We start from the raw sequence: 25777 nt of genomic DNA, 5'->3' as shown, positions 1-25777 counted from the left end.
CTTTCGGCCGCCGAACCCCCTTGTGGAGGCAGCATTCGGCTGCCGAAGCTTGCCCCCGAAAGAGGACTTTCGGATCTGTCTGGGACTTTCAGCCGCCGAAGGTGCCGCCGAAAGTGCCTGACTTTCGGATCTGTCTGGGACTTTCGGCCGTCGAAGGTGCCGCCGAAAGTGCCGCCGAAAGTGCCCTGTTCAGCCATTTCTTGCATGTTTTTATGTGCTTGTTTCATGATGTTTTAGGGGGCTTTTGGGGAGTAGTTTAGAGTTATGTTCATGTATGTTAGGTCCCTCATTTGAGTCCACCTGTATAGGTTCAGACCCGAGGAACCGAGTACCCCAGCAGTGAGTCAGCTGCTACAGAGTATTGTCAGAGCTAGCCAGAGGTGAGTGGAATAAACCTTAAGTTTTAAAATTAATGAAATATGAATTTTTGAGCATGATCCATGCATCATGAATGTCATGAGATATAATAGGTTGTTTGCATTAGTATTCACGAATATGTTGCATTGCATATTTGATGATGTTGTGGATGGATATTGAATGATCCTTTAGTCCTTGATATGTTATGATGAGACATGTTATGGTATGATTGCCGGTTGTACCCATTCTACGTCCCGGCCAGAGTAAGAGAAAGACCAGGTTGTACCCATTCTACGTCCCTGGCATATTGGAATGTTATGTATGTTATGTAAGAGAAAGTCCGGTTGTACGCATTCTACGTCCCGGCACTTTGGAATGTAGAGGACTAGAGGTGACAATACCATCCTTATGTGATTTGTTTGTGATGTGTTGCATTTCATGAAAGCATGAAATTTTAATATATGTTTTCTCTATTCTGCTCACTGGGCTTTGTAGCTCACCCCTCTCCCCTAACCCCAGATGTGCAGGTACAGGGTAGACCAGGAGGTTAGCTAGAGTTTGAAGTATATGATTATGTAATAGCTAGATTGTGGACATGACAATTGTACTATGATGTAATGTAAGAGATTACAGTATGTTATGTAATGAGGTATATTGAGGTTATAGTTGTGCTTGACCCTATGAGTATTGTTATCCCTTTTGATACATGATTTATAGATACGTTTATGATGTCCATGATAGTCCAAGCTCAATGTATGATGAGTTACCCCATTGGAGCATTTGATGAGGGCTCCAGTGGTGGTTTATGTTTATGATTATGTAATGAACAGGTTGAGCTTGGTTGATATATGAGTATGTTTACAGATTCTTTTGAGTTTGTTTGATCATGTGTGGGATTTACAGGTTTACATGTTACATGTCAGGCGTGCTACGGGTCCCGGCGGCCTTACGCCGACCTGGATTCTAGCGCCGATAGCGGTCCGGATTTTCGGGCTGTTACAGAGCGGATCTGCCAGGCTGTCTGGCGAGTATCATTCTGAATCGTGGGCTGGGCCGAAAGTTGGGCCGGACGCTAAGCCTGAGAGGGAAGCTTGGTCGAGCCCAGCCTTGAAGGTTGAATGAGCCAGGCTTGTTGTAATACCCGGCTAGACTCTGGTATCGAAATTCCTACCGTCCGGTGGAATCTCGGATGTCGGAAATCTCTAGAAGGGTAACAACATGTTTTTATAAAATGTTTTCATGTTTTTAATTGTTTTAAGTATGAAATAAAAATGAGTTTTTGCATGAAAAGTTTTTAGAGGAAAACTCAGGTTCGGCCGCCGAAAGCCAAGTTCGGCCACCGAACATGCATGTGATTAGGAGGCACGTTAGGCCCCTGAAAGCATGAGTGAGGGAAGTCCAGTTTCGGCCGCCGAAGCTCAAGTTCGGCCGCCGAACATTGCATGCATGCGGAGGCATTTTCGGCCCCCGAACGTGGCCTGGCCAGCCACTATAAAAGGGTCCCTTAGGTCCGCACGGGCGAGCTTTTTTTCTTTCCCGTTGTCGGCCAAGGTGAGTCTCCGCCGCTCCTCCCTCGATCTAGAGTGTTTTCCCTTAGATCTTTCAAGGTTTTCACTTATTTTAACTTTATTTTGAAGATTTGAGCTTTTGAGCAAAGTTTTTGGAGCTTTGGGGTTCAAGAACTCAATCTCCCCCATTTCCGAGCTAAGGTTGTTTTCCTCTCGATCTTCAAGAGGTAAGAGCCGATCTTGAGCTCATTATGTATTTTAAGTAAGTTTTATGCAAGAACTATGGGGTAGAATGCATGAGTAAGCTTAGGTTGAGTTTATGGGTTTTTGATGAACTTTGAGCAATGTATGTTGGTTTTTGTGTGTTTGGAATGTTGTAGTTGGGGTAAATGCTAGTTTGAGACCCCTAGGTATAATGAATGTGAAGTATGCATGTTGTAAAACTAGTTTATGCATGATTTGAGGCTTTGGGAGGCAAGAGGTTCGTTTGAACCAAGTTTCTGCCCATTTGGGAGAAACCAGGTTCGGCAGCCGAAGGGAGTTTCGGCCGCCGAACCCCCTTTGTGGAGGCAGCTTTCGGCTGCCGAAGTTGCCCCCGAAAAGAGACTTTCGTCTCTGTCTGGGACTTTCGGCCGCCGAAGGTGCCGCCGAAAGTGCCTGACTTTCGGTTCTGTCCAGGACTTTCGGCCGCCGAAGGTGCCGCCGAAAGTGCCCTGTTCAGCCATTTCATGCATATTTTTATGTGATGTTTTCATAATGTTGTAGGGGGTTTTTGGGGATATATATTAGAGTTATGTATATGGATGTTTGGTCCCTCATTTGAGTCCACCTGTGTAGGTTCGGACCTGAGGAACCGAGGACCTCAGCAGTGAGATAGCTGCTTCAGAGTCTTTAGAGCTTCAGCCAGAGGTGAGTAGGATAAACTCCTAAGTTTTAAATTAAAGAAATATAAGTTTTTGAGCATGTCCATGCATCATAAATACTATGTGATATTCTAGGTTGTATGCATTAGAAATCACGAATATGTTGCATTGCATAAATTGTTGATGATGCGGGTGGATGTTGGGTGATCCTTAGTCCCCGATATGATATGATGAGATATGATACAGTATGATATGGTATGGTGTTGAAGTCCAGGTTGTACCCATTCTACGTCCCTGGCACGATGTAAGAGAAAGTCCAGGTTGTACCCATTCTACGTCCCTGGCACAGTTGGACCATGTTATGATATGTTATGATCAAGGGAAAGTCCGGTTGACCCATTCTACGTCCCGGCACAGTTGGACCTTGTAGAGGACTAATGGTGACAACACCATCCTTGATGTGACTTGTTTGTGTTGTGTTGCATTCCATGATAGCATGAAATTATAATATATGTTTTTATTATTCTGCTCACTGGGCTCTTGTAGCTCACCCCTTTCCCCTAATTCCCCAGGGTTGCAGGTACGGGCTAGACAGAGGAGTCAAGAAGAGTAAAGTCATATGTTGTAATAGATAGATTGTGGACATGATAAAATTGTAATATGATGTAAGGTTATGTATAGTCATGTAATGTGTAATGATATTGAGGATTAGAGGTTGTGCTTGACTCTATGGGTATTGTTATCCCTTTTTAATACATGATCTCAAGATTTTTACGATGTTTAGGTAAACCAACTCAACACAGGTTATTTTACCCTTTGAGGAAATGATGAGATCCCACGGAGGGGTCAATGTTATGTTCATGTTTATGCACAGGTTGAGTTTGGTTGATGTATTGGAAAAGAAAAGTTTTTTTTTTTAAATTTTATGTATGTTGTTGATCATGTGCGGGATTTGACAGGTACAAGATGTATGTCAGGCTTGCTACGGGTCCCGGCGGCCTTATGTCGACCTGGATCCTAGCGCCGGTAACGGTCAAGATTTTCGGGCTGTTACAGAGTGGTATCAGAGCGCCTAGGTTCATATGGTCGGACCTAGAGTGTCGGGCTCATAGAGGTCATAAGAAGGTCAAGCACAATAGGAAAAGATCATGTCCACTAGGATAGGATGTAGAGTCCTGTCTTTTAATGATAATGTGAGATGCCATGACATTGTGCATGTGCATAAATGATATGCTTTGTTTGCCATGTATGCTATGAGGGTTCATGTGCTTCCACATGAACCATATGATGCTGATGTTTATATGTTGTGTGCTGTGTTTCAGAAACAGGATGAGAGGAACTCGTCGATCTGCACGATTGACTGGAGTACCACCAGAGGATGAGGGCATGAGCGCTCGTCCCCCAGCATTGCCTAGGGCAATGTCTAGCAGGTCTAGCAGGGAAAGGACAGTAAGAGACCCTAGAAGGTCTTTGGATCTGGGAAGAAGCAGATCAGTAAGGGGGACGGTTCAGGGAGGTATGTCAGAGGATGTGGGAGATGACATGGATGTTGATCAGAGGAGGGATGGCAGTCTGGGTGTTAGTATGTCAGAAGAGGGTATGGGAGAGTCCCAAGGAGGCACTCAGGCCTCGGGATTTGTTCAGCCACCTCACTACCCACCATACACCCAAAATCCCGGGTATTCGATGGGAGGTACATCGGATTTCCCTAGCTTCACCCCCTATCCCACACACATGCCATACCCACCATACTACCCACCGTACCCACAGTACCCAATGTACCCACCCCCACCATACTATCCAAATCCAGCAAATCCTACCCCAGGGGATGCTGCACCTCCTCCACCACCAGCAGCACCTACTGTCCAAACAAACACAGACCCCAAACCTAGCTCATCTGGAGGGAGCAAGGTGAAGATGACTGACTATATGAAGTTGGGTGCTCCCCAGTTTGAGTCAGGTGATGACCCGTTTGTATATTTGGAGAGGGTCAAGATGATAACCGATGAAATTGGAGCTGATGACAGTAGAGCCATACAGATGGCTGGTTTCACTTTGAAATGCAAGAAGGCCCGTGAGTGGTTCAAGAGTTATGTGAAACCGAGGGTAGATAGCCTATCATGGGAGGAGTTTGCTAACGAATTTGCAGGATGGGCTTTCCCTGATAGCTCAAGGGAACAGAAGATGATAGAATTCGAACAGTTGAGGCAGACCGAGGAGATGAGCATAGACGAGTACACAGACAGATTTTTGGAACTGTTGCCATTTGCTGGACAGAATCTGGATACAGATCAGAAGAAGTCAAGGAGGTATATCATGAAGCTTCATTCCAGGTATTCCTCCTTGATACAGTCAGCAGATAGAGAGAGTTTCCATGCCATAGTGGATATGGCTCGGAGAATGGAGGCTAGTGCAATCATCGAAGGGAAGGTGAAGCAGTCAGTGGCACAGTCTTCTGGTTCCAAGACCCCAGGAGGGGGAAGGTTAGATCCCTCATCCTTGAGTGCATCAGCTTCAGGCAGTAAGAGGTGGAGTAACACCACCAGGAAGCCAAAGAAGAACAAGTTCTGGAACAAGATCAAGTCAGGTCTGGGACTAGGGAGTGGCTCGAGTTCAGGTGCAGATAATGCAGTGTGCAAGAAGTGTGGGAGACCGCACAAGGGAGTATGCCTGGTTGGGATATCAGCCTGTTTCAGATGTGGGCAGGAGGGACACATGGCACGAGAGTGTCCTAGAGCAGCTCAGATGACACAGTCCCATCAGACAACTTCCGGTAGTGTGGCACAACCAGCAGCTCCAGCCATGACACAGGTCAGTGGCAGAGGCAGAGGAGAGGGGCAGCCTCTTCTTCAGCGGGTTTCAGGGGTGAAGGTCCATCAGCACCAGCACGGATCTTCACGATGACACAGCAGGAGGCAGACGCATCTAACACCGTGGTGGCAGGTAACTTAGTCATTGGGTGTTCTGATGTGTATGCATTGATGGACCCTGGTGCATCTCATTCTTTTATTGCTCCGAGGGCCGTTGAGAGGTTGGGATTGATGGTATCTGGGTTAGAGTGCCCTCTATGGGTCAGTGGACCCAAGTGTGACCCATCAGTGGCAGAGTCAGTCTGCCAGAGTAGTCCAGTTTTTGTTGAGGGAAGATGCATGTCCGCCGACCTTGTGGTTCTGGAGTTGACAGACTTTGATGTCATTCTAGGGATGGACTGGTTATCTACCCATGGTGCTACCTTGGACTGCAGGGACAAGGTAGTCAGGTTCAGAGATCAGGATGGGTCAGAGGTCGTCTTCAGAGGAGACAGGAGGGGTACACCTAGAGGTTTGATCTCAGCTCTCCAGGCTCGTAGGTTGCTTAGGAAGGGATGTCAGGGGTATCTGGCTCATGTGAGGGAGCTGGGCAGTCAGATCAGAGAACCCGCCTCAGTGCCAGTAGTTAGAGAGTTTTTAGATGTGTTCCCAGACGAGCTTCCAGGATTACCACCTGCTAGAGAGATAGAGTTTGAAATAGAGCTGATACCTGGAACTAGGCCTATCTCTATTCCTCCCTACAGGATGGCACCAGCTGAGTTGAAAGAGCTAAAGGAACAGTTGCAAGAGCTGGTGGACAAGGGTTTCATCCGACCGAGTACCTCACCTTGGGGTGCTCCAGTGTTATTTGTGAAAAAGAAGGATGGATCCCTTAGACTTTGTATCGACTACAGGCAGTTGAACAAAGTCACCACCAAGAACAAGTACCCGTTGCCAAGGATCGATGATCTATTTGACCAGCTAGCAGGAGCGAGTTGTTTCTCCAAAATAGATCTAAGATCCGGGTACCATCAACTAAGGATAAGAGAAGAAGATGTGCCAAAGACGGCCTTCAGGACCAGATATGGGCATTTTGAGTTCCTTGTGATGCCGTTCGGGTTAACCAACGCCCTTGCAGCATTTATGGATCTCATAAACAGAGTGTTTAGACAGTACCTGGATCACTTTGTTATTGTCTTCATAGATGATATCTTAGTGTATTCCAGGAATGCAGAGGAGCATGCCCATCATCTGAGGATAGTACTGCAGACCTTGAGGGAACATGGCTTGTATGCCAAGTTCTCCAAGTGTGAGTTCTGGTTGAGGAGCATCTCATTCTTGGGGCATGTAGTGTCAGAAAACGGAATTGAGGTAGACCCCAAGAAGATAGAGGCTGTGACTAACTGGCCTAGACCCACCTCAGTGACAGAGATCAGAAGTTTCTTGGGTTTGGCTGGTTACTACAGGAGGTTTGTTCAAGACTTCTCAAAGATTGCAGCTCCTCTAACCAGATTGACCAGGAAGAATCAGAGGTTCGTGTGGACGGACCAATGTGAGGAAAGCTTTGAAGAGCTAAAGAAAAGATTAACTTCAGCACCAGTGTTAGCTCTGCCAACTAGCAATGAGGATTTCACAGTATTCTGTGATGCATCCAGAGTAGGCTTGGGTTGTGTGTTGATGCAGAATGGTAAGGTGATCGCTTATGCTTCCAGACAGTTAAAGAGGCATGAGATGAATTACCCCACACACGATCTTGAAATGGCAGCGGTGATCTTTGCACTCAAGATGTGGACGCACTACCTCTATGGGGTGAAATGTGAGATCTTTACTGATCATAAGAGCCTGCAGCACATCTTGAGCCAGAGAGAGCTGAATTTGAGACAGAGGAGATGGGTAGAACTGTTGAGTGACTATGATTGCAAGATCCAGTACCATCCGGGTAAGGCTAATGTAGTAGCTGATGCCTTAAGCCGGAAATCACTTGGCAGTCTATCCCACATCACGATAGAGAGGAGACCAGTAGTGAAGGAGTTTTATAAGCTCGTGAATGAAGGTCTACGGTTGGAGTTGTCTGGTACAGGTGCTTTGATTGCACAGATGAGAGTGGCACCCGTGTTTCTGGAGCAGGTGGCTCAGAAACAGCATGAGGACCCAGAGCTAGTGAAGATTGCCAGGACTGTTCAGTTAGGCAAAGACAGTGAGTTCAGATTTGACAGCAAGGGGATCCTCCGCTATGGGAGCAGATTATGTGTACCAGATGACATAGGGCTAAAGGGAGACATTATGAGAGAAGCTCATAATGCAAGGTACAGCATTCACCCTGGAGCCACCAAGATGTATCAAGATTTAAAGAAAGTTTATTGGTGGCCAGCTATGAAGAGAGAAGTGGCACAGTTCGTGTCAGCCTGCGAAGTGTGTCAGAGGGTGAAGCTAGAACATCAGAAGCCAGCTGGAATGCTCAACCCACTGCCTATTCCAGAGTGGAAATGGGAGAATATAGCTATGGACTTCGTAGTGGGATTGCCGGCGACGTCCAATAGATTGGACTCCATATGGGTGATTGTGGACAGACTCACCAAATCTGCTCACTTCATCCCTGTCAGGAGTGGCTACTCTGTGGACAAGTTGGCGCAGGTATATGTGGATGAGGTTGTCAGGCTGCATGGGGTTCCTGTTTCAATAGTGTCTGATAGAGGGCCCCAGTTTACCTCCAGGTTTTGGCGGAGTCTGCAGGATGCTATGGGTACCAGGCTAGATTTCAGTACTGCCTTCCATCCCCAGACTGATGGACAGTCAGAGAGGACCATCCAGACAATAGAAGATATGCTCAGAATGTGTGTGCTAGATTTTGGCGGTTCTTGGAGGCAACATCTACCCTTGGTGGAGTTCGCCTACAATAACTGCTATCATGCTAGCATCGGGATGGCTCCATATGAAGCTTTGTATGGGAGGAAGTGCAGATCACCCATCTGTTAGGAAGAAGTTGGAGAGAGGTCCTTAGCGGGACCTGAGCTAGTAGAGATCACCAGCAGGGTGGTGCCCATGATCAGAGAAAGGATCAAGACAGCCATGAGTCGACAGAAGAGTTATGCAGACATCCGCAGGAAACAGGTAGAGTTCCAGGAAGGGGATCTAGTGTTGCTCAAGGTGTCTCCAATGAAAGGGGTGGTTCGGTTCGGGAAGAAAGGTAAGCTAGCTCCACGATACATCGGACCCTTCGAGATCTTGAAAAAGGTCGGGAATGTGTCGTACAAGCTGGAGTTACTTGCTTCAATGCAAAGAATCCATCCGGTTTTCCACGTTTCCATGTTGAGGAAGTTTGTGTCAGATCCGGGCAAGGTTCTTAGTGAGCCTGATGTAGAGATCCAAGAGGATCTCACCTATGTAGAGCAGCCAGTGCGGATTCTTGACACTCTGATCAGAAAGCTAAGGAACAAGGAAATCCCGATGGTGAAAGTCCTTTGGAATCACCACAATATCGAGGAGTGTACCTGGGAGACACGGGAGTCCATGCTCCAGCAATATCCCCATCTCTTTTAGAGGTTAGTGTTTACGTGATTATGTGATACATATGTATGTTTTGATGGTTTGATATGCATGTGCTAGTTGAGGAACATTCGGGGACGAATGTTCTTAAGGGGGGGAGAATGTAATACCCGGCTAGACTCTGGTATCGAAATTCCTACCGTCCGGTGGAATCTCGGATGTCGGAAATCTCTAGAAGGGTAACAACATGTTTTTATAAAATGTTTTCATGTTTTAATTGTTTTAAGTATGAAATAAAAATGAGTTTTTGCATGAAAAGTTTTTAGAGGAAAACTCAGGTTCGGCCGCCGAAAGCCAAGTTCGGCCGCCGAACATGCATGTGATTAGGAGGCACGTTAGGCCCCTGAAAGCATGAGTGAGGGAAGTCCAGTTTCGGCCGCCGAAGCTCAAGTTCGGCCGCCGAACATGGCATGCATGCGGAGGCATTTTCGGCCCCCGAATGTGGCCTGGCCAGCCACTATAAAAGGGTCTCTTAGGTCCGCACGGGCGAGCTTTTTTTCTTCCCCGTTGTCGGCCAAGGTGAGTCTCCGCCGCTCCTCCCTCGATCTAGAGTGTTTTCCCTTAGATCTTTCATGGTTTTCACTTATTTTAACTTTATTTTGAAGATTTGAGCTTTTGAGCAAAGTTTTTGGAGCTTTGGGGTTCAAGAACTCAATCTCCCCCATTTCCGAGCTAAGGTTGTTTTCCTCTCGATCTTCAAAAGGTAAGAGCCGATCTTGAGCTCATTATGTATTTTAAGTAAGTTTTATGCAAGAACTATGGGGTAGAATGCATGAGTAAGCTTAGGTTGAGTTTATGGGTTTTTGATGAACTTTGAGCAATGTATGTTGGTTTTTGTGTGTTTGGAATGTTGTAGTTGGGGTATATGCTAGTTTGAGACCCCTAGGTATAATGAATGTGAAGTATGCATGTTGTAAAACTAGTTTATGCATGATTTGAGGCTTTGGGAGGCAAGAGGTTCGTTTGAACCAAGTTTCTGCCCATTTGGGAGAAACCAGGTTCGGCAGCCGAAGGGAGTTTCGGCCGCCGAACCCCCTTTGTGGAGGCAGCTTTCGGCTGCCGAAGTTGCCTCCGAAAAGAGACTTTCGTCTCTGTCTGGGACTTTCGGCCGCCGAAGGTGCCGCCGAAAGTGCCTGACTTTCGGTTCTGTCCAGGACTTTCGGCCGCCGAAGGTGCCGCCGAAAGTGCCCTGTTTAGCCATTTCATGCATATTTTTATGTGATGTTTTCATAATGTTGTAGGGGGTTTTTGGGGATATATATTAGAGTTATGTATATGGATGTTTGGTCCCTCATTTGAGTCCACCTGTGTAGGTTCGGACTTGAGGAACCGAGGACCTCAGCAGTGAGATAGCTGCTTCAGAGTCTTTAGAGCTTCAGCCAGAGGTGAGTAGGATAAACTCCTAAGTTTTAAATTAAAGAAATATAAGTTTTTGAGCATGTCCATGCATCATAAATACTATGTGATATTCTAGGTTGTATGCATTAGAAATCACGAATATGTTGCATTGCATAAATTGTTGATGATGCGGGTGGATGTTGGGTGATCCTTAGTCCCCGATATGATATGATGAGATATGATACAGTATGATATGGTATGGTGTTGAAGTCCAGGTTGTACCCATTCTACGTCCCTGGCACGATGTAAGAGAAAGTCCAGGTTGTACCCATTCTACGTCCCTGGCACAGTTGGACCATGTTATGATATGTTATGATCAAGGGAAAGTCCGGTTGACCCATTCTACGTCCCGGCACAGTTGGAACTTGTAGAGGACTAATGGTGACAACACCATCCTTGATGTGACTTGTTTGTGTTGTGTTGCATTCCATGATAGCATGAAATTATAATATATGTTTTTATTATTCTGCTCACTGGGCTCTTGTAGCTCACCCCTTTCCCCTAATTCCCCAGGGTTGCAGGTACGGGCTAGACAGAGGAGTCAAGAAGAGTAAAGTCATATGTTGTAATAGATAGATTGTGGACATGATAAAATTGTAATATGATGTAAGGTTATGTATAGTCATGTAATGTGTAATGATATTGAGGATTAGAGGTTGTGCTTGACTCTATGGGTATTGTTATCCCTTTTTAATACATGATCTCAAGATTTTTACGATGTTTAGGTAAACCAACTCAACACAGGTTATTTTACCCTTTGAGGAAATGATGAGATCCCACGGAGGGGTCAATGTTATGTTCATGTTTATGCACAGGTTGAGTTTGGTTGATGTATTGGAAAAGAAAAGTTTTTTTTTTTAAATTTTATGTATGTTGTTGATCATGTGCGGGATTTGACAGGTACAAGATGTATGTCAGGCTTGCTACGGGTCCCGGCGGCCTTATGTCGACCTGGATCCTAGCGCCGGTAACGGTCAGGATTTCCGGGCTGTTACACTTGTTTTGCATACCAGGTGCGTGGGCCTCTACTTTATGGGCCTTTGGCTGTGGTCAAAGCCCTGGATCGAGGTGAAGAAAATCCAGCGGTCATCAATTGCCCCTTCACCTCCTCGGTAGTTATTGCTTTCAACTACCGAGGGGGTGAATATCAAGAACCATTATGACCGTGCCTGTTCGTGTTCAGATGCCTTCATAACACCCTTTCATCTTTCTGTCGTTGCGCAGTTTCTGAATCCTATCTGCTCTTTCCCCTTTCTGGCTTTTATCTACTCTCCGTGTTCTCTGCTATCTTTGCTTTTCTGTCATCATTATCTGGACATGTCCTTTCTTTCCTTTTCCATGAATATCTGACATCATTAGCTTAAAGTCTAGCATAACTCTGTCCTGTGCTAAGGCCTCAGGCTCCGGGTATATATCTGTAATACCCGGCTTGCTCAGGCATCGGAATTCCTATTGTAATACCCGGCTCATTCAGGCATCGGAAATTCCTACCGTCCGGTGGAATCTCGGATGTCGGACCCTTTGCCAAGGGATAAGCAAGGGTTTAGCAAAGGTTTTCAAAAGGCTTTTTACATGTTTTATGGTTTTAAATGGAAAAGAAATGAGTTTTTAAGAGAAAAGACCAAGGAGGCATTCACCAGGTTCGGCCGCCGAAAGTCAAGTTCGGCCGCCGAACATGGAAAGGTTTCGGGAGTGCTTTTGGCCTCCGAAAGCCTTGTTTGAACGAGCTCAGGTTCGGCCGCCGAATCTCAAGTTCGGCCGCCGAACATGCATGAGTTTAGGGGGCACGTTAGGCTGCTGAAGGTCTTTGACCAGGCCACCTATAAAGAGCCCTCAGATCGGAAATGGGTGAGTTTTCTCCCATTCTCGAGCTCAGGTGAGTTCTTATGCTCTTTTGGTCGTTTTCATGTTTTCTCTAACCATTCTTCAAGTTTTTTCACGAGTTCTCCCTTTTTTGAAGTTTTGAAGCTTAAAAAGGAGTTTTGGGAGTTTTGAGGCTTTTGGAGCTTGAATCCTCCACACCCCCGAGTTAGGGATCACACCACCCCTCGATCTTCAAGAGGTAAGTGTAGATCCTTGCTTCCTTAGTGTTTTTATGAAGTTTAAGTAAGTTTTATAGAGTTTGATGGGTGAGTATGGGTAGAAAGGCATGTTTAAGGTTTATGTGGGTTTTGTGCCCAATGTATGTCATATGTATGTTTATGTGATGTTATGTTGATAGTTTAAGCTAGTTTATGCATGTGGGAGAGTGTATGCATGATTGGGAAAGAGCAAGTGAGGTTATGTGTAGCTTTGGTGGTTTTGGCTTATGTGGGTCATAAGCTTTTTAAGTATGCTTTGGGATGTTCTTTGTTGGAGTTTAAGTGGTTTTAAGCTCCTATATGCTTGTTATGTGGTCTATGCATGTTTTAGAAGTTTTGAGTTGGTTTGTGGCTAGGCAGAATCGGACCTGTCGTCCAGAGGGGACCAGGTTCGGCCGCCGAAAGGAGTTTCGGCCGCCGAACCTGCATGGGAGGCAGCCTTTCGGCTGCCGAACGTGCCCCCGAAGGAGAGACTTTCGTTTCTGTCCAGGGGTTTCGGCCGCCGAACCTGCCGCCGAACTTACCCGAGTTTCGTCTCTGGAAGGGACTTTCGGCCGCCGAAGGTGCCGCCGAAAGTGCCCTGTCCAGCCGTTTCTTGGGTGTTTTCCATGCATGTTTAAGTGATGTTTAGAGGGGCTTTTGGGGAGTTTCTTATGAGTTGTTAGAATGTGTTTGGCACCTCATTCGAGTCCACCTGTGTAGGATCGGACCCGAGAGACCGAGGAGGCCAGTAGTGCTAGCAGTTGCAGAGTCAGTCAGCGTCTGCCAGGAGGTGAGTAGGACTAACTTAATCTTTTATGCACAAAATCTAATGCCTAAAGCATGTTCATGCATCATGATTATATGTAGTAGGTTGATTGCACTAGTTTCACGAATATGACGCATTGCATTATTTGATGTTGATGGAGGAAGGGTGGACCGAGGCGACTTCAATAGCCCATATCTGTCACGAGTCTTGTCTTAGTCCTTTGAGAGCCGGACAAGTACATGTAGGAAAGTCCATGTGAGCTCTCTGTGGACCAGACACCATGTCATGTATGTTACAGGCCTTTGTGAGCTCCTATGGGGGAGCCGGGCACCGACAGAGGGATTTTTGATGTCATGTCCATCCTCTGAGAGGAAAGATGCATGCAAAAAGACAGACTCTCAGAAACCAGGGTCCGTGGGGAATAGATATTGCATGAGCCCCGAGACGGACAAGATTATGTGATTTCTCTGTGTTATGATGCATTTCATGAAAGCATGTAATTAATGAACTGTTTTCTCTGTTTCTACTCACTGGGCTTTTTAGCTCATCCCTTTCCCCTAATCCCAGTTTTGCAGGCTTGAGAGAGTTCAGAGGCAGCAGGGTAAAGTCAAGTCGTATGTATATGTAATAGTTTATGTTTATGTTACAGTTTAGTAGTTTTAGAAGTGGACATGTATTATAAGTTGATGTAATATAACTTGATGTTATGTATATCAAGATTATGAGATAATGTATGTAATTGATAGTAGAGTTTATGTTTATGGAGTAGAGTGTGCTTGGCCCTATAGACTGGTTAATCCCTGTTGATGCATGGTTATGTAATGTTTTATGTTGAGTTGAGAACCAGGCTTGATGTACGTAATGTTGACCCAGCTAGGGCATTTGATGAGGGCTCTAGCATGGGAAAGTTTATGTTCACAGCTATGATGTAGCATACAGGTCGAGCTTGGTGTATGTTCAGTTTTCAGTTTTTATGTTTAAGTTTTGATCATGTATGGGATTTGACCAGGTGATAGTATGTATGTTTGGCTTGCTACGGGTCCTGGCGGCCTTAAGCCGATCTGAATCCTAGCGCCGGTGGCGGTTCGGGCCGTTACAGTAGGGTACCGGTTTCCGGGCTGTTACACCTGTAGTCCGTGGAAATTTCGGATCTCAGAGTTGCCTGTAAGGGTTGAAGCAAAGGTTTTCTAAAAGGTTTTTATACGTTTTAAGTGTTTTTATGGCTTTTAAGTAAAATGGTTTTGAGTTTTGAAGAAAAGGCTAAGGAGGCAAAAAATTGCAGGTTCGGCCGCCGAAGGTGATATTCGGCCACCGAAAGTGCTAGAGGTTCGGCTTCCGAAAGAAAAGTTCGGCTTCCGAACGTTGCATGGTTTCGCCTGCATGTTTGGCCGCCAAACGTGATTGACCAACTCCTCTATAAAAGCCCCTTAGGTCGGTTCAAGAGGAGAGTTTTCTCCATCTTCCCATCCAAGGTGAGCTTATGTCCTCTTTGGCATGATTTCTTAGTTTTTCCAAGTTTTTTTCAAAGTTATAGTAAGCTTGTAACTTGGTTTTGAAGGTTTTGAGAAAAAGAGCTAGTTTTGGAGTTTGAAGCTTGCAAAGCTTGGTTCTCCACGTTTTGAAGTTGAGGTCACACCAACTCAAGAGGTAAGGGTTGATCTCTATGTTTTATAGTGTTTTAAGCATGTTTTATGGATAGTTTTAGGAGTTTTATGGGGAGAAGGGTTTAGATGTGCATGGTTGTGCATGAGAGGGTTTTATGGACCCTTTGTGCACTATGTGTTTATATGTTGTTGATGTTAGAGTTTAAGGGTGTTTTAGGCCCCTTTGGGTATGTTTAGAGGTTTATGCATGCTTATATGAGGTTATATGCATGTTGAGTATGTGATGAAGGGTTAGGGAGATGAGTTTGTGCATGAACTGGGTTCTTGAAGAACTCAGGTTCGGCCGCCGAAGTGAGTTTCGGCCGCCGAATGCCTTGTGGAGGTGGCTTCGGCTGCCGAAGGCTGCTTCCGGAAGCTGGACTTTCGGATCTGTCATGCACATTCGGCTGCCGAAGGTGCACCCGAAGGAGTAGAAATAGGACTTTCGGCCGCCGAAAGTAGAGGTTCGGCCGCCGAAAGTAGGTGAGTTTCGTCTCTGGAGGAGACTTTCGGCCGCCGAAAGTGCCGCCGAAGGTGCTCTGTTTTGCCTTCCTTTGCATGATTTTCCATGCATGTTTATGAGGCTTTAGGAGGATTTTGGGAAGGTGTATTAGAGTTATGTTAGAGATGTTTGGCACCTCATAAGAGTCCTTTGGTGTAGGATTTGATCAGAGAAGAGGAGTTTAGCTCCAGTACAGAGTTGGCCCAAGTTAGTGGAGCAGAGGTTTCAGGTGAGTGGGACTAACTAACTATGCATGATTTGAAATGATGTTTAAACGATAATAATGGTAAGAGCATGAGACACGCATCATGAATGCCATGTGATAATAGGTTGTTGCATTAGAATCCACGAAGGTGCTGCACTGCATAATATGATGTTCATGTGGATGAATGTTGAATGATCCTGTAGCCCTCAATATGTTATGAAATGTCATGATATGATATGAATGAAGTAAAGAGTCAAGCATGACAAGTATGATGAGTATGACCAGGGAGGCCTAACCGCCCCTGTTATTGAGTCTGTATTAGTTAGGAGGCCTAATCGCCCTGACAAAACCGTTTTCAGAAATCAGTCAGGAGGCCTAATCGCCCTGATAAAACCGTTTTCAGAAAATTAAGTCCTGGAAAAGGCCTAATCGCCCCAGGCACTGTGCATGTTTAAGTTTTATGTACTAGTCAGATATGCGGAGGGCTATAGGTGACGACTTCATCCTTGATGTGTATTAATTGTATGATGATGCATGGCATGAGAGCATATGTTTTTATGAACTGTTTTTTTTATGGTTCCTACTCACTGGGCTTTAGAAGCTCATCCCTCTCCCCTAATCCCAGTTTTGCAGGGCCAGTAGTAGTGATGGAAGGTTAGAGTACATTCAGAATAAGCTATGGGACGGAACAGAGTCTAAGCATGGGTTGCCATGTTTGGTTGTAATAGCATAGCCTAGTGTACAGTAACATGTACAGGATATGTAAGAAGGATGTAAAGTTTTAGTGATGTTATGTATGTATGTTTGTTTAGAAGCTTAGTAATGGACATGATTGGATGTGATAATGAGATTATGGAGTTGATGTATAGAGTTGTGCTTTGCCAAGTTTTGTTTAATCCCTATTAGTAGCACATGATCACGAAAGTTTTCTTTAAAAGATGAATGTTTTTATGATGTATGAAATGTTTTCAAGAGATGTTTATAGTAGCCAAGTCTAATGAGAAAAAGTATGCATGAGATAGCTTGGTGAAAAGAAAGAAAAGTTTTAGTTCCAGCTCCTCAGGGTAAGCTTGGGGAATGGAGAAGTACCAGATTTTATAAAAGGTTGATCATGTGTGGGATTAGACTAGATGTATAGAGAGTATGTCAGGCTTACTACGGGTCCCGGCGGCCTTAAGCCGATCTGGATCCTAGTGCCGAACAGTTTGGAGCCGTTACAGAAGGGTACCGGTTTTCGGGCTGTTACAGATTGGTATCAGAGCATAGGGCCTCATAAGTACGGTGTGTTGAGCAAGGTCTCTCACATCGGAAAGAGGTTGTTTTAGTAAGGCAAGCACAATAAGAAAGATTAAGAGTAAGATCATGTCCACTAAGATAGGATAAGGAGTCCTGTCTTGCTTGATGATGTGTAATGCCATGTTTGAGGCATGTGCATTTTAGATGTATTATGAATGTTAACTGATCCCTGATTCCTCAATATGCTATGTTATGATATGAGATGAGTTGAGAGACCATAAATGGCTTTTGGCACAGTTGGTCATGGCATGTATGCTAGGTTGAGGATTGTTGGTGACGGATGCATTCATAATACATATGTTTTATAGGAGAGGTTATGTGATGCCATGTTTGATTGCATGTGTGCCTGTGTGTTTCAGAAAGAGCTGAGATGCAAGGTGGTAATCGATCTACAGAGTCAGATCCATCTGAATGGGACGGTATGGATACCTTTTCCCATGAGTTGCCAGAGGTAAGAGCAAGTAGAGAGGAGATAGCAGGAGACCTAGGAAGGTCTGTTGAGGTTAGCAGAGAAGGAATGGTGCAGAGGAGGGATGTAGGTTTGCAGGTGAGCATGGATGAAGAAAGTAAGGGAAAGTCAAAAGATGATGCTTGGACCAAGGAGTCCAAGAACTCAAGTACAGGAGAAGTTGATCCCTCTACTCTGAGCACAGCCGCCACAAGAGGTAAGAAGAAGACTAGAGGTTTGAGAAGATCAAAGAGGAGTAAGTTTTGGCAAAGGCTGAAGGCTAGTCTGGATGCCTCAGGTTCAGGCCCTATAAGATGTAAAAGATGTGGAAGATCACACGGAGGAGTGTGTCTAGCGGGGACAACTGCTTGCTACCGGTGCGGACAGGAAGAGCACTTTGCACGTGAGTGTCCTACTAAGCTTAATAGGGCACGGTCACCACGAACAACTTCAGGAGGAGTAGCACAGCCAGCAGTTCCAGCTTTGGATCCAGTTAGCGGTCAAGATGGAGAGAGAGGTGTACCCCCTTCTTTGGTAGGTTTTCCTGGAGAGGATCCATCAACACCGATTCGGATCTTCACCTGGGCTCAGCAGACGACTGACACATCAGACAGAGCGGGGTCAGGTATGTTCACTTTGGATACACTAATGTGTGAAGTTGTGAACCTTGATGTGTTGGTAGTTGTTCTAGGAGCTTTTGAGAAGTGAAGTTGATAGTTTATGGGCGTAGAATGTTCTCTTTGGGACATTAGACCCGGGTAGGATTCATCTGTGACCGAAGTTCCACTCAGTGTCATTTAAGAATAGATGCCTTCCACTCGACTTTGAGGTCCGAGACTTGAGTGTCTGGATGTCAATCGGGAAATGGATTGGTTTTCTTCTTGTGATACTGGTGCTATCTGTGTCTGCAGCTCAAGGTAGCCAGGAACGGAGTTCAGAATGAATCTGAGATAGGATCCAGAGAGAACTGAATAGGATGCCTAGAAGTTTGAAGTCAGATGGCAGGTTCACAGGATGTTTAAGAATGGATGTTAAAAGGTTAATGTTCAAGTTGAAAGGTTAGTAGACAGGTTTGAGAGCTAGTTTTAGTACCATAGACAGTGAGAATAGTTAGAGATGTAAGAGTTATAGGTGTATGAGTAATGCAGTGAAACAGCTAGTAGACAACGGTTTATCTGACCTAGTACCTCACCCTGGAGCGTTCCAGTGTTGTGCGGGAAAAGCAGGATAGATCAGAGAATCAGGTTCAGGTAGTAAAAGGTTAAAGCAAGGCTTAGATTAGTACAGAGGAAGAGGAGAGCAAAGAAGAATAAGAGTAAAAGTAGAAAGAAGGAAGGTAGAAGAGAAAAGTAAGAATAGAGAACTAAGAAGGGAAAGAATAGAAAAGGAGGAAAGAAGTATAGCAGAAAAGAAGAGAAAGGAAGAGTAGAAAAGAAGGCAGAAAGAAGAAAAAGAAGAAAGAGGAAAGGAAAAGAAGTAGAAGCAGAGAAGGAAAGAAAGGATAGAAAAAAAAAAAGCAGAAGAAAAGAGTAAGAGCAGAGAAACAAGGAAGAAGAGAAGAAGATCAGAGAAGCGCAGCAGAAGGCCATGAAGTTCAGAAGCAAGTTTAAAATTTTAAGTTTTGCATGGTTGCTTGCTTATGTGTTATGTGTTGTTTTAAACATTCGAGGACGAATGTTTTTATAAGGCGGGTAGAATGTAATACCCGGCTTGCTCAGGCATCGGAATTCCTGTAGTCCGGGGAAATTTCGGATCTCAGAGTTGCCTGTAAGGGTTGAAGCAAAGGTTTTCTAAAAGGTTTTTATACGTTTTAAGTGTTTTTATAGTTTTTAAGTAAAATGGTTTTGAGTTTTGAAGAAAAGGCTAAGGAGGCAAAAAATTGCAGGTTCGGCCGCCGAAGGTGATATTCGGCCTCCGAAAGTGCTAGAGGTTCGGCTTCCGAAAGAAAAGTTCGGCTTCCGAACGTTGCATGGTTTCGCCTGCATGTTTGGCCGCCGAACGTGGTTGACCAACTCCTCTATAAAAGCCCCTTAGGTCGGTTCAAGAGGAGAGTTTTCTCCCTCTTCCCATCCAAGGTGAGCTTATGTCCTCTTTGGCATGATTTCTTAGTTTTTCCAAGTTTTTTTCAAAGTTATAGTAAGCTTGTAACTTGGTTTTGAAGGTTTTGAGAAAAAGAGCTAGTTTTGGAGTTTGAAGCTTGCAAAGCTTGGTTCTCCACGTTTTGAAGTTGAGGTCACACCAACTCAAGAGGTAAGGGTTGATCTCTATGTTTTATAGTGTTTTAAGCATGTTTTATGGATAGTTTTAGGAGTTTTATGGGGAGAAGGGTTTAGATGTGCATGGTTGTGCATGAGAGGGTTTTATGGACCCTTTGTGCACTATGTGTTTATATGTTGTTGATGTTAGAGTTTAAGGGTGTTTTAGGCCCCTTTGGGTATGTTTAGAGGTTTATGCATGCTTATATGAGGTTATATGCATGTTGAGTATGTGATGAAGGGTTAGGGAGATGAGTTTGTGCATGAACTGGGTTCTTGAAGAACTCAGGTTCGGCCGCCGAAGTGAGTTTCGGCCGCCGAATGCCTTGTGGAGGTGGCTTCGGCTGCCGAAGGCTGCTTCCGGAAGCTGGACTTTCGGATCTGTCATGCACATTCGGCTGCCGAAGGTGCACCCGAAGGAGTAGAAATAGGACTTTCGGCCGCCGAAAGTAGAGGTTCGGCCGCCGAAAGTAGGTGAGTTTCGTCTCTAGAAGAGACTTTCGGCCGCCGAAAGTGCCGCCGAAGGTGCTCTGTTTTGCCTTCCTTTGCATGATTTTCCATGCATGTTTATGAGGCTTTAGGAGGATTTTGGGAAGGTGTATTAGAGTTATGTTAGAGATGTTTGGCACCTCATAAGAGTCCTTTGGTGTAGGATTTGATCAGAGAAGAGGTGTTTAGCTCCAGTACAGAGTTGGCCCAAGTTAGTGGAGCAGAGGTTTCAGGTGAGTGGGACTAACTAACTATGCATGATTTGAAATGATGTTTAAACGATAATAATGGTAAGAGCATGAGACACGCATCATGAATGCCATGTGATAATAGGTTGTTGCATTAGAATCCACGAAGGTGCTGCACTGCATAATATGATGTTCATGTGAATGAATGTTGAATGATCCTGTAGCCCTCAATATGTTATGAAATGTCATGATATGATATGAATGAAGTAAAGAGTCAAGCATGACAAGTATGATGAGTATGACCAGGGAGGCCTGACTGCCCCTGTTATTGAGTCTGTATTAGTCAGGAGGCCTAATCGCCCTGACAAAACCGTTTTCAGAAATCAGTCAGGAGGCCTAATCGCCCTGACAAAACCGTTTTCAGAAAATTAAGTCCTGGAAGAGGCCTAATCGCCCCAGGCACTGTGCATGTTTAAGTTTTATGTACTAGTCAGATATGCGGAGGGCTATAGGTGACGACTTCATCCTTGATGTGTATTAATTGTATGATGATGCATGGCATGAGAGCATATGTTTTTATGAACTATTTTTTTTACGGTTCCTACTCACTGGGCTGTAGAAGCTCATCCCTCTCCCCTAATCCCAGTTTTGCAGGGCCAGTAGTAGTGATGGAAGGTCAGAGTACATTCAGAATAAGCTATGGGACGGAACAGAGTCTAAACATGGGTTGCCATGTTTGGTTGTAATAGCATAGCCTAGTGTACAGTAACATGTACAGGATATGTAAGAAGGATGTAAAGTTTTAGTGATGTTATGTATGTATGTTTGTTTAGAAGCTTAGTAATGGACATGATTGGATGTGATAATGAGATTATGGAGTTGATGTATAGAGTTGTGCTTTGCCAAGTTTTGTTTAATCCCTATTAGTAGCACATGATCACGAAAGTTTTCTTTAAAAGATGAATGTTTTTATGATGTATGAAATGTTTTCAAGAGATGTTTATAGTAGCCAAGTCTAATGAGAAAAAGTATGCATGAGATAGCTTGGTGAAAAGAAAGAAAAGTTTTAGTTCCAGCTCCTCAGGGTAAGCTTGGGGAATGGAAAAGTACCAGATTTTATAAAAGGTTGATCATGTGTGGGATTAGACTAGATGTATAGAGAGTATGTCAGGCTTACTACGGGTCTCGGCGGCCTTAAGCCGATCTGGATCCTAGTGCCGAACAGTTTGGAGCCGTTACAGAAGGGTACCGGTTTCCGGGCTGTTACAATATCAGTGCCAATTCTTCTTCAATCTCAAGCCCTCTGTTGGAGCAAGGGATCCTTTCTTTCCAGTTCTCTATCTGTTTCCTTCTTCCAGCTGGGTTCTCCTGTTTTATCTGCAAAGGATCCATTTGACGCCTTCTTCAAATGGCTGGAGGTGAGCTTGAGTTTGCCTTGCTTTGTTGTCCTAGAGGTTTGCTTTAATCTTGCTTTTATCATCTTGATAGAAAATAATTCTGGCTTATCCCTGTTTTGGAACTTTTTGCAGTACCTGAGATAAAAATGGGTCAGCTCAAAATTCTTGAAAATTTGAGGTTACCTCTAGGGAGTCTGAACGTTGCTTTGGAGGTTCTTCTTGTAGGGCGGTCGATGGGTGGGACCATTCGGCAAGTTGCTGAAACTACTTCACCTAGGTCGTCTGGCCGACCTCCTCCTCTACTTGTTGTTCGGGCTCCAAAGAGGTTATGGACTATTGAGGAGTTTGCTCTAACTTTGCCTTCCTTCGAGAGGGAAAAGGAAGTTTCTTCGATGCCCCTGTTATCTGCTTTTGATATAAATGGAAGTGGCGAAAGTGATCAGCTTATTGTTCCCTTTGGAATGAAGTATTTGTATTATGCGAGACTGAGATCTGCTGCACTCAGTCAAGCTTCCAGCGATGCCTTCGAATATGTGCTCTGCGATCTTCCTGAAGCCGTAACTAGGAAGCCCATGTTTTCATGGTACATACGAACAAGCTCGGATATTATATCCTGTTCGTATGTACCGTGAATCACACTTGGGCAATCAGGGTGCCGACCTATAGGGGAACAGTGAGAAATAGTTATGGGAATCAACTTGTTCAGTTCCCCTATAATAGCGAGACAGATCTTGGTCTTTCTGCCAAACTCACATTCCGAGCTGCGAGAATTCCTCCGAACTGAAGACTAGAGTAGTGGGGTAGGTGATAACGATGTACACGTAGATGGTGAAGTATCCGGACATGTAAATCCTTTAAGGATAGTCTTCCATTCTGTAATGTAGGCCTAGGCCTTTATAACATGCTGTATATATACTTCATCGGGAAGCTGCTCTAGCTCTTCTTTGGACAACCGACTAAGCAGGTCTGCCTCCTCGTTTTCATCTCGAGGTATCCTCTGAAATCTAATACTGACTCCTCGACTCGTGAGTTCGGCTTCCAAAGTTTTTACTTTATCGAGATAATTCTGCATGACGGGGTCTCTGGCCTGATATACTCCCGTCACCTGGTTGATCACCAGCTGAGAGTCACTATTCACCTCGAGGTCGGTTACCCCTACTTCCAAAGCTACCAACATTCCATTCACCAAGGCTTCATATTCGGCCATATTATTAGAAGCCTTGAATTCTAGCCGTAAGGCATAACATACTTTAAAGCCCTCCGGCCCCTTAAGCATTATCCCAGCGCCACTGCCCTCAGAGCCTGATGCTCCGTCTACATATGTAATACCCGGCTAGATCAGGCATCGGAATTTCTACCGTCCGGTGGGATTCAAGGATGTCAGAAGTTTCTAGAAGGGTAGAGTGAAGGTTTTCTAAAAGGTTTTTAAGTGTTTTCAAGGTTTTGAATAGAATAGGATTGAGTTTTGAAGAGAAAAGGCCATGGAGACAAAGGCCAGGTTCGGCCGCCGAAGGTGATGTTCGGCCGCCGAAAGTGCCCAATGTTCGGCCCCCGAAGGTAAGTTCGGCCCCCGAACATTGCATGGTTTTGCATGCAGTTTCGGCAGCCGAAGCTGAGTTGGACAGTCAGCTATTGTGCACTCCTTAGTCGGTGAATTGGACATGTGTTGCTTCCAAATCACAGACAGAGGGTTATGCCACGTTCTCCATGAGTCAGCCTCATGTTTTAATCACCCCATGCACAGGTGTGAGGGTGTTAAGTGGTTTTGAAAGTTTTTGAGAGAAAAAGAGAGTTTTGATGGTTTGGTGAAGGAGAAGAGGGGTTGATCTATAGCTTTGAGTTCAGGTTGTTTAGCTTCTGGATTCAAGAGGTAAGTGAAGGTTTTAAACTTGTTTTAATGGTTTATAACAGCTTTTAAAGAGATTAAGGGTAGAGTTGCATATATAGGTTTTAAAGGTTAGTTTATGTGTTTTGATTGATAAAGCATGATTATGTGTTATATGTGCTGTTTTGTTGGGGTTAATAGGTAGTTTTGGACCCCTTTGTGCATATACATGAGTATATGTGAGTTGAGGAGTAGAGTTATGCATGTGTTGAAGGTTTGGAAGGCTTGGAAGGCATGTTGGCGCGCGAAGCTGAGTTTTTGGATGAACTCAGGTTCGGCAGCCGAAGGAGGAGTTCGGCCACCAAACATGCCCAAGGTTCGGATCTGTTCAGGACATTCGGCCGCCGAACCTGCCGCCGAATGTGTTCCGTCCAGCTTTTCTTTTGCATGCTTTATGTGATTGTTTTGAGAGGTTTCAGAGGGGATTATAGGGGATTGTTTAAGAGTTTATCAGAGTATGTTTGACACCTCATTCGAGTCCATTTGTGTAGGATTGGACCCGAGAGATCAAGGAGGTCATCAGAGTTAGAGGTTGCAGAGTCAGTTCAGTTATCTGCTAGAGGAGCAGAGGTGAGTAGAACTAAACTTAATCTTTTTATTAAAGAACAGAATGTTTGAGCATAGTTCATGCATCATGAATGCTATGATTTATATAGGGTGATTTCATTAGAATCACGAATTTGATGCATTGCATTATTCATTGATAGTGAGGATTGGACCAAGGCGACATCAATAGCCCGTCGAGGGAGTTTTGAGGTCATGTCTAATCCAAGATGTGGAATGTTTGAGTGGTGATGCATTTTCATATAAAGTGCGTATGAATGAACTGTTTTCAGTGTTTCTACTCACTGGGCTTTATAGCTCATCCCTTTCCCTTAATCCCAGTTTTGCAGGTTCAGAGTAGCTGGGAAGGGCAGAAGCATCAGAGTATTGTTAGAGAATTGTATGTGTAATAGTATAGTGTGGACATGATGTATATTAAAGAGATATTTGTAAAAGATGTAATAGATAGTCAGTTGAGTTGTATATGAGTTAGAATGTGCTTTTGCCTAGTATGTTAAATCCTTTGTATATACATGTATCCTGTTTTAAAGTTTCTTGATGAGAAATGAGTCAAACCAGACTTAATAGATGTTGTGTTTCGAAAACCCAGTGAATTATAACTGTGAGGGAAGACAGGGTATAATTCCCTTGACCCAAGACCAGTGCAGAGGAAAGACCAGGTTTGATTCCTGTGATCCATAGAGAGGCCAATAGAGAAGACCAGGTTTGATTCCTGTGACTCTATGGTAGCCAAGTTAACTTATGATATGCTGACCCTACAGGGTGGGTTCTATGTTTCAGCGCATAGTGCATGGAGGTTACTTGGTAGAGTATCACTGGTGTATTACAGACAGCCCTGAGGGCTAGTTCAGATTAGTATGTCTGAGCATTTGGTTCATATGATTGGACCTATAGTACAGTGTTTTAAAGGTTAAGTCTGGTAGTTTTAAAGAAAAGTTTTAAAGAATAGTAGTCCAGTTGGATCATGTATGGGATTCTAACAGGTACACAGAGTTCAGGATAGGCTTACTACGGGTCTAGGCGGCCTTAAGCTGATCTGGATCCTAGTGCCATAACAACTCGGGCTGTTACTGAGGGGTACCGGTTTCTGGGGCGTTACAACATACAGCTTCCAGCTAAATTCTTGGGAAGGCTCTCCCTCTCCCTCCTTTCTTGGTATCTCTGAGAATGATCCTTCCTTCTCTTCATTGAATGCGCACTCTGCTATGAAGTCAGCCAGCGCCTGAGATTTTATAGCCGTCCGAGGTCGGTATTCTAGACAGTAAGGGTTGATTTCCACGGACCATGCTAACATCCGCCCTGAAGTTTCCGGCCTGCGTAGAATCTTCTTTAAGGGTTGGTCTGTCATCACAACTCCTTGGTGGCCTTCTAAATAAACTTTGAATTTCCGGACTGCTAGCAATAGGGCATAGGCTAATTTTTCAATGTTCGAATATCTGACCTCAGTATCTCTGAGTACCTTGCTGACGTAGAAAACAGGTTTCTGCTCCCCCTCTTCCACCCTTACTAACACTGCGCTGACTGCTTGTTCTGAGGCCGCCAAGTATATCAGAAGTTCTTCTCCTTATCCTGGACTGCCATGAGCACTTCGGCTCTGGAGGCGTTGAGGGGAGTT

This window comes from Manihot esculenta, chromosome 10 (assembly GCF_001659605.2).
Source record: "Manihot esculenta cultivar AM560-2 chromosome 10, M.esculenta_v8, whole genome shotgun sequence".
NCBI classification, from domain to species: domain Eukaryota; kingdom Viridiplantae; phylum Streptophyta; class Magnoliopsida; order Malpighiales; family Euphorbiaceae; genus Manihot; species Manihot esculenta.
Note: the sequence above shows the minus strand (reverse complement) of the source record.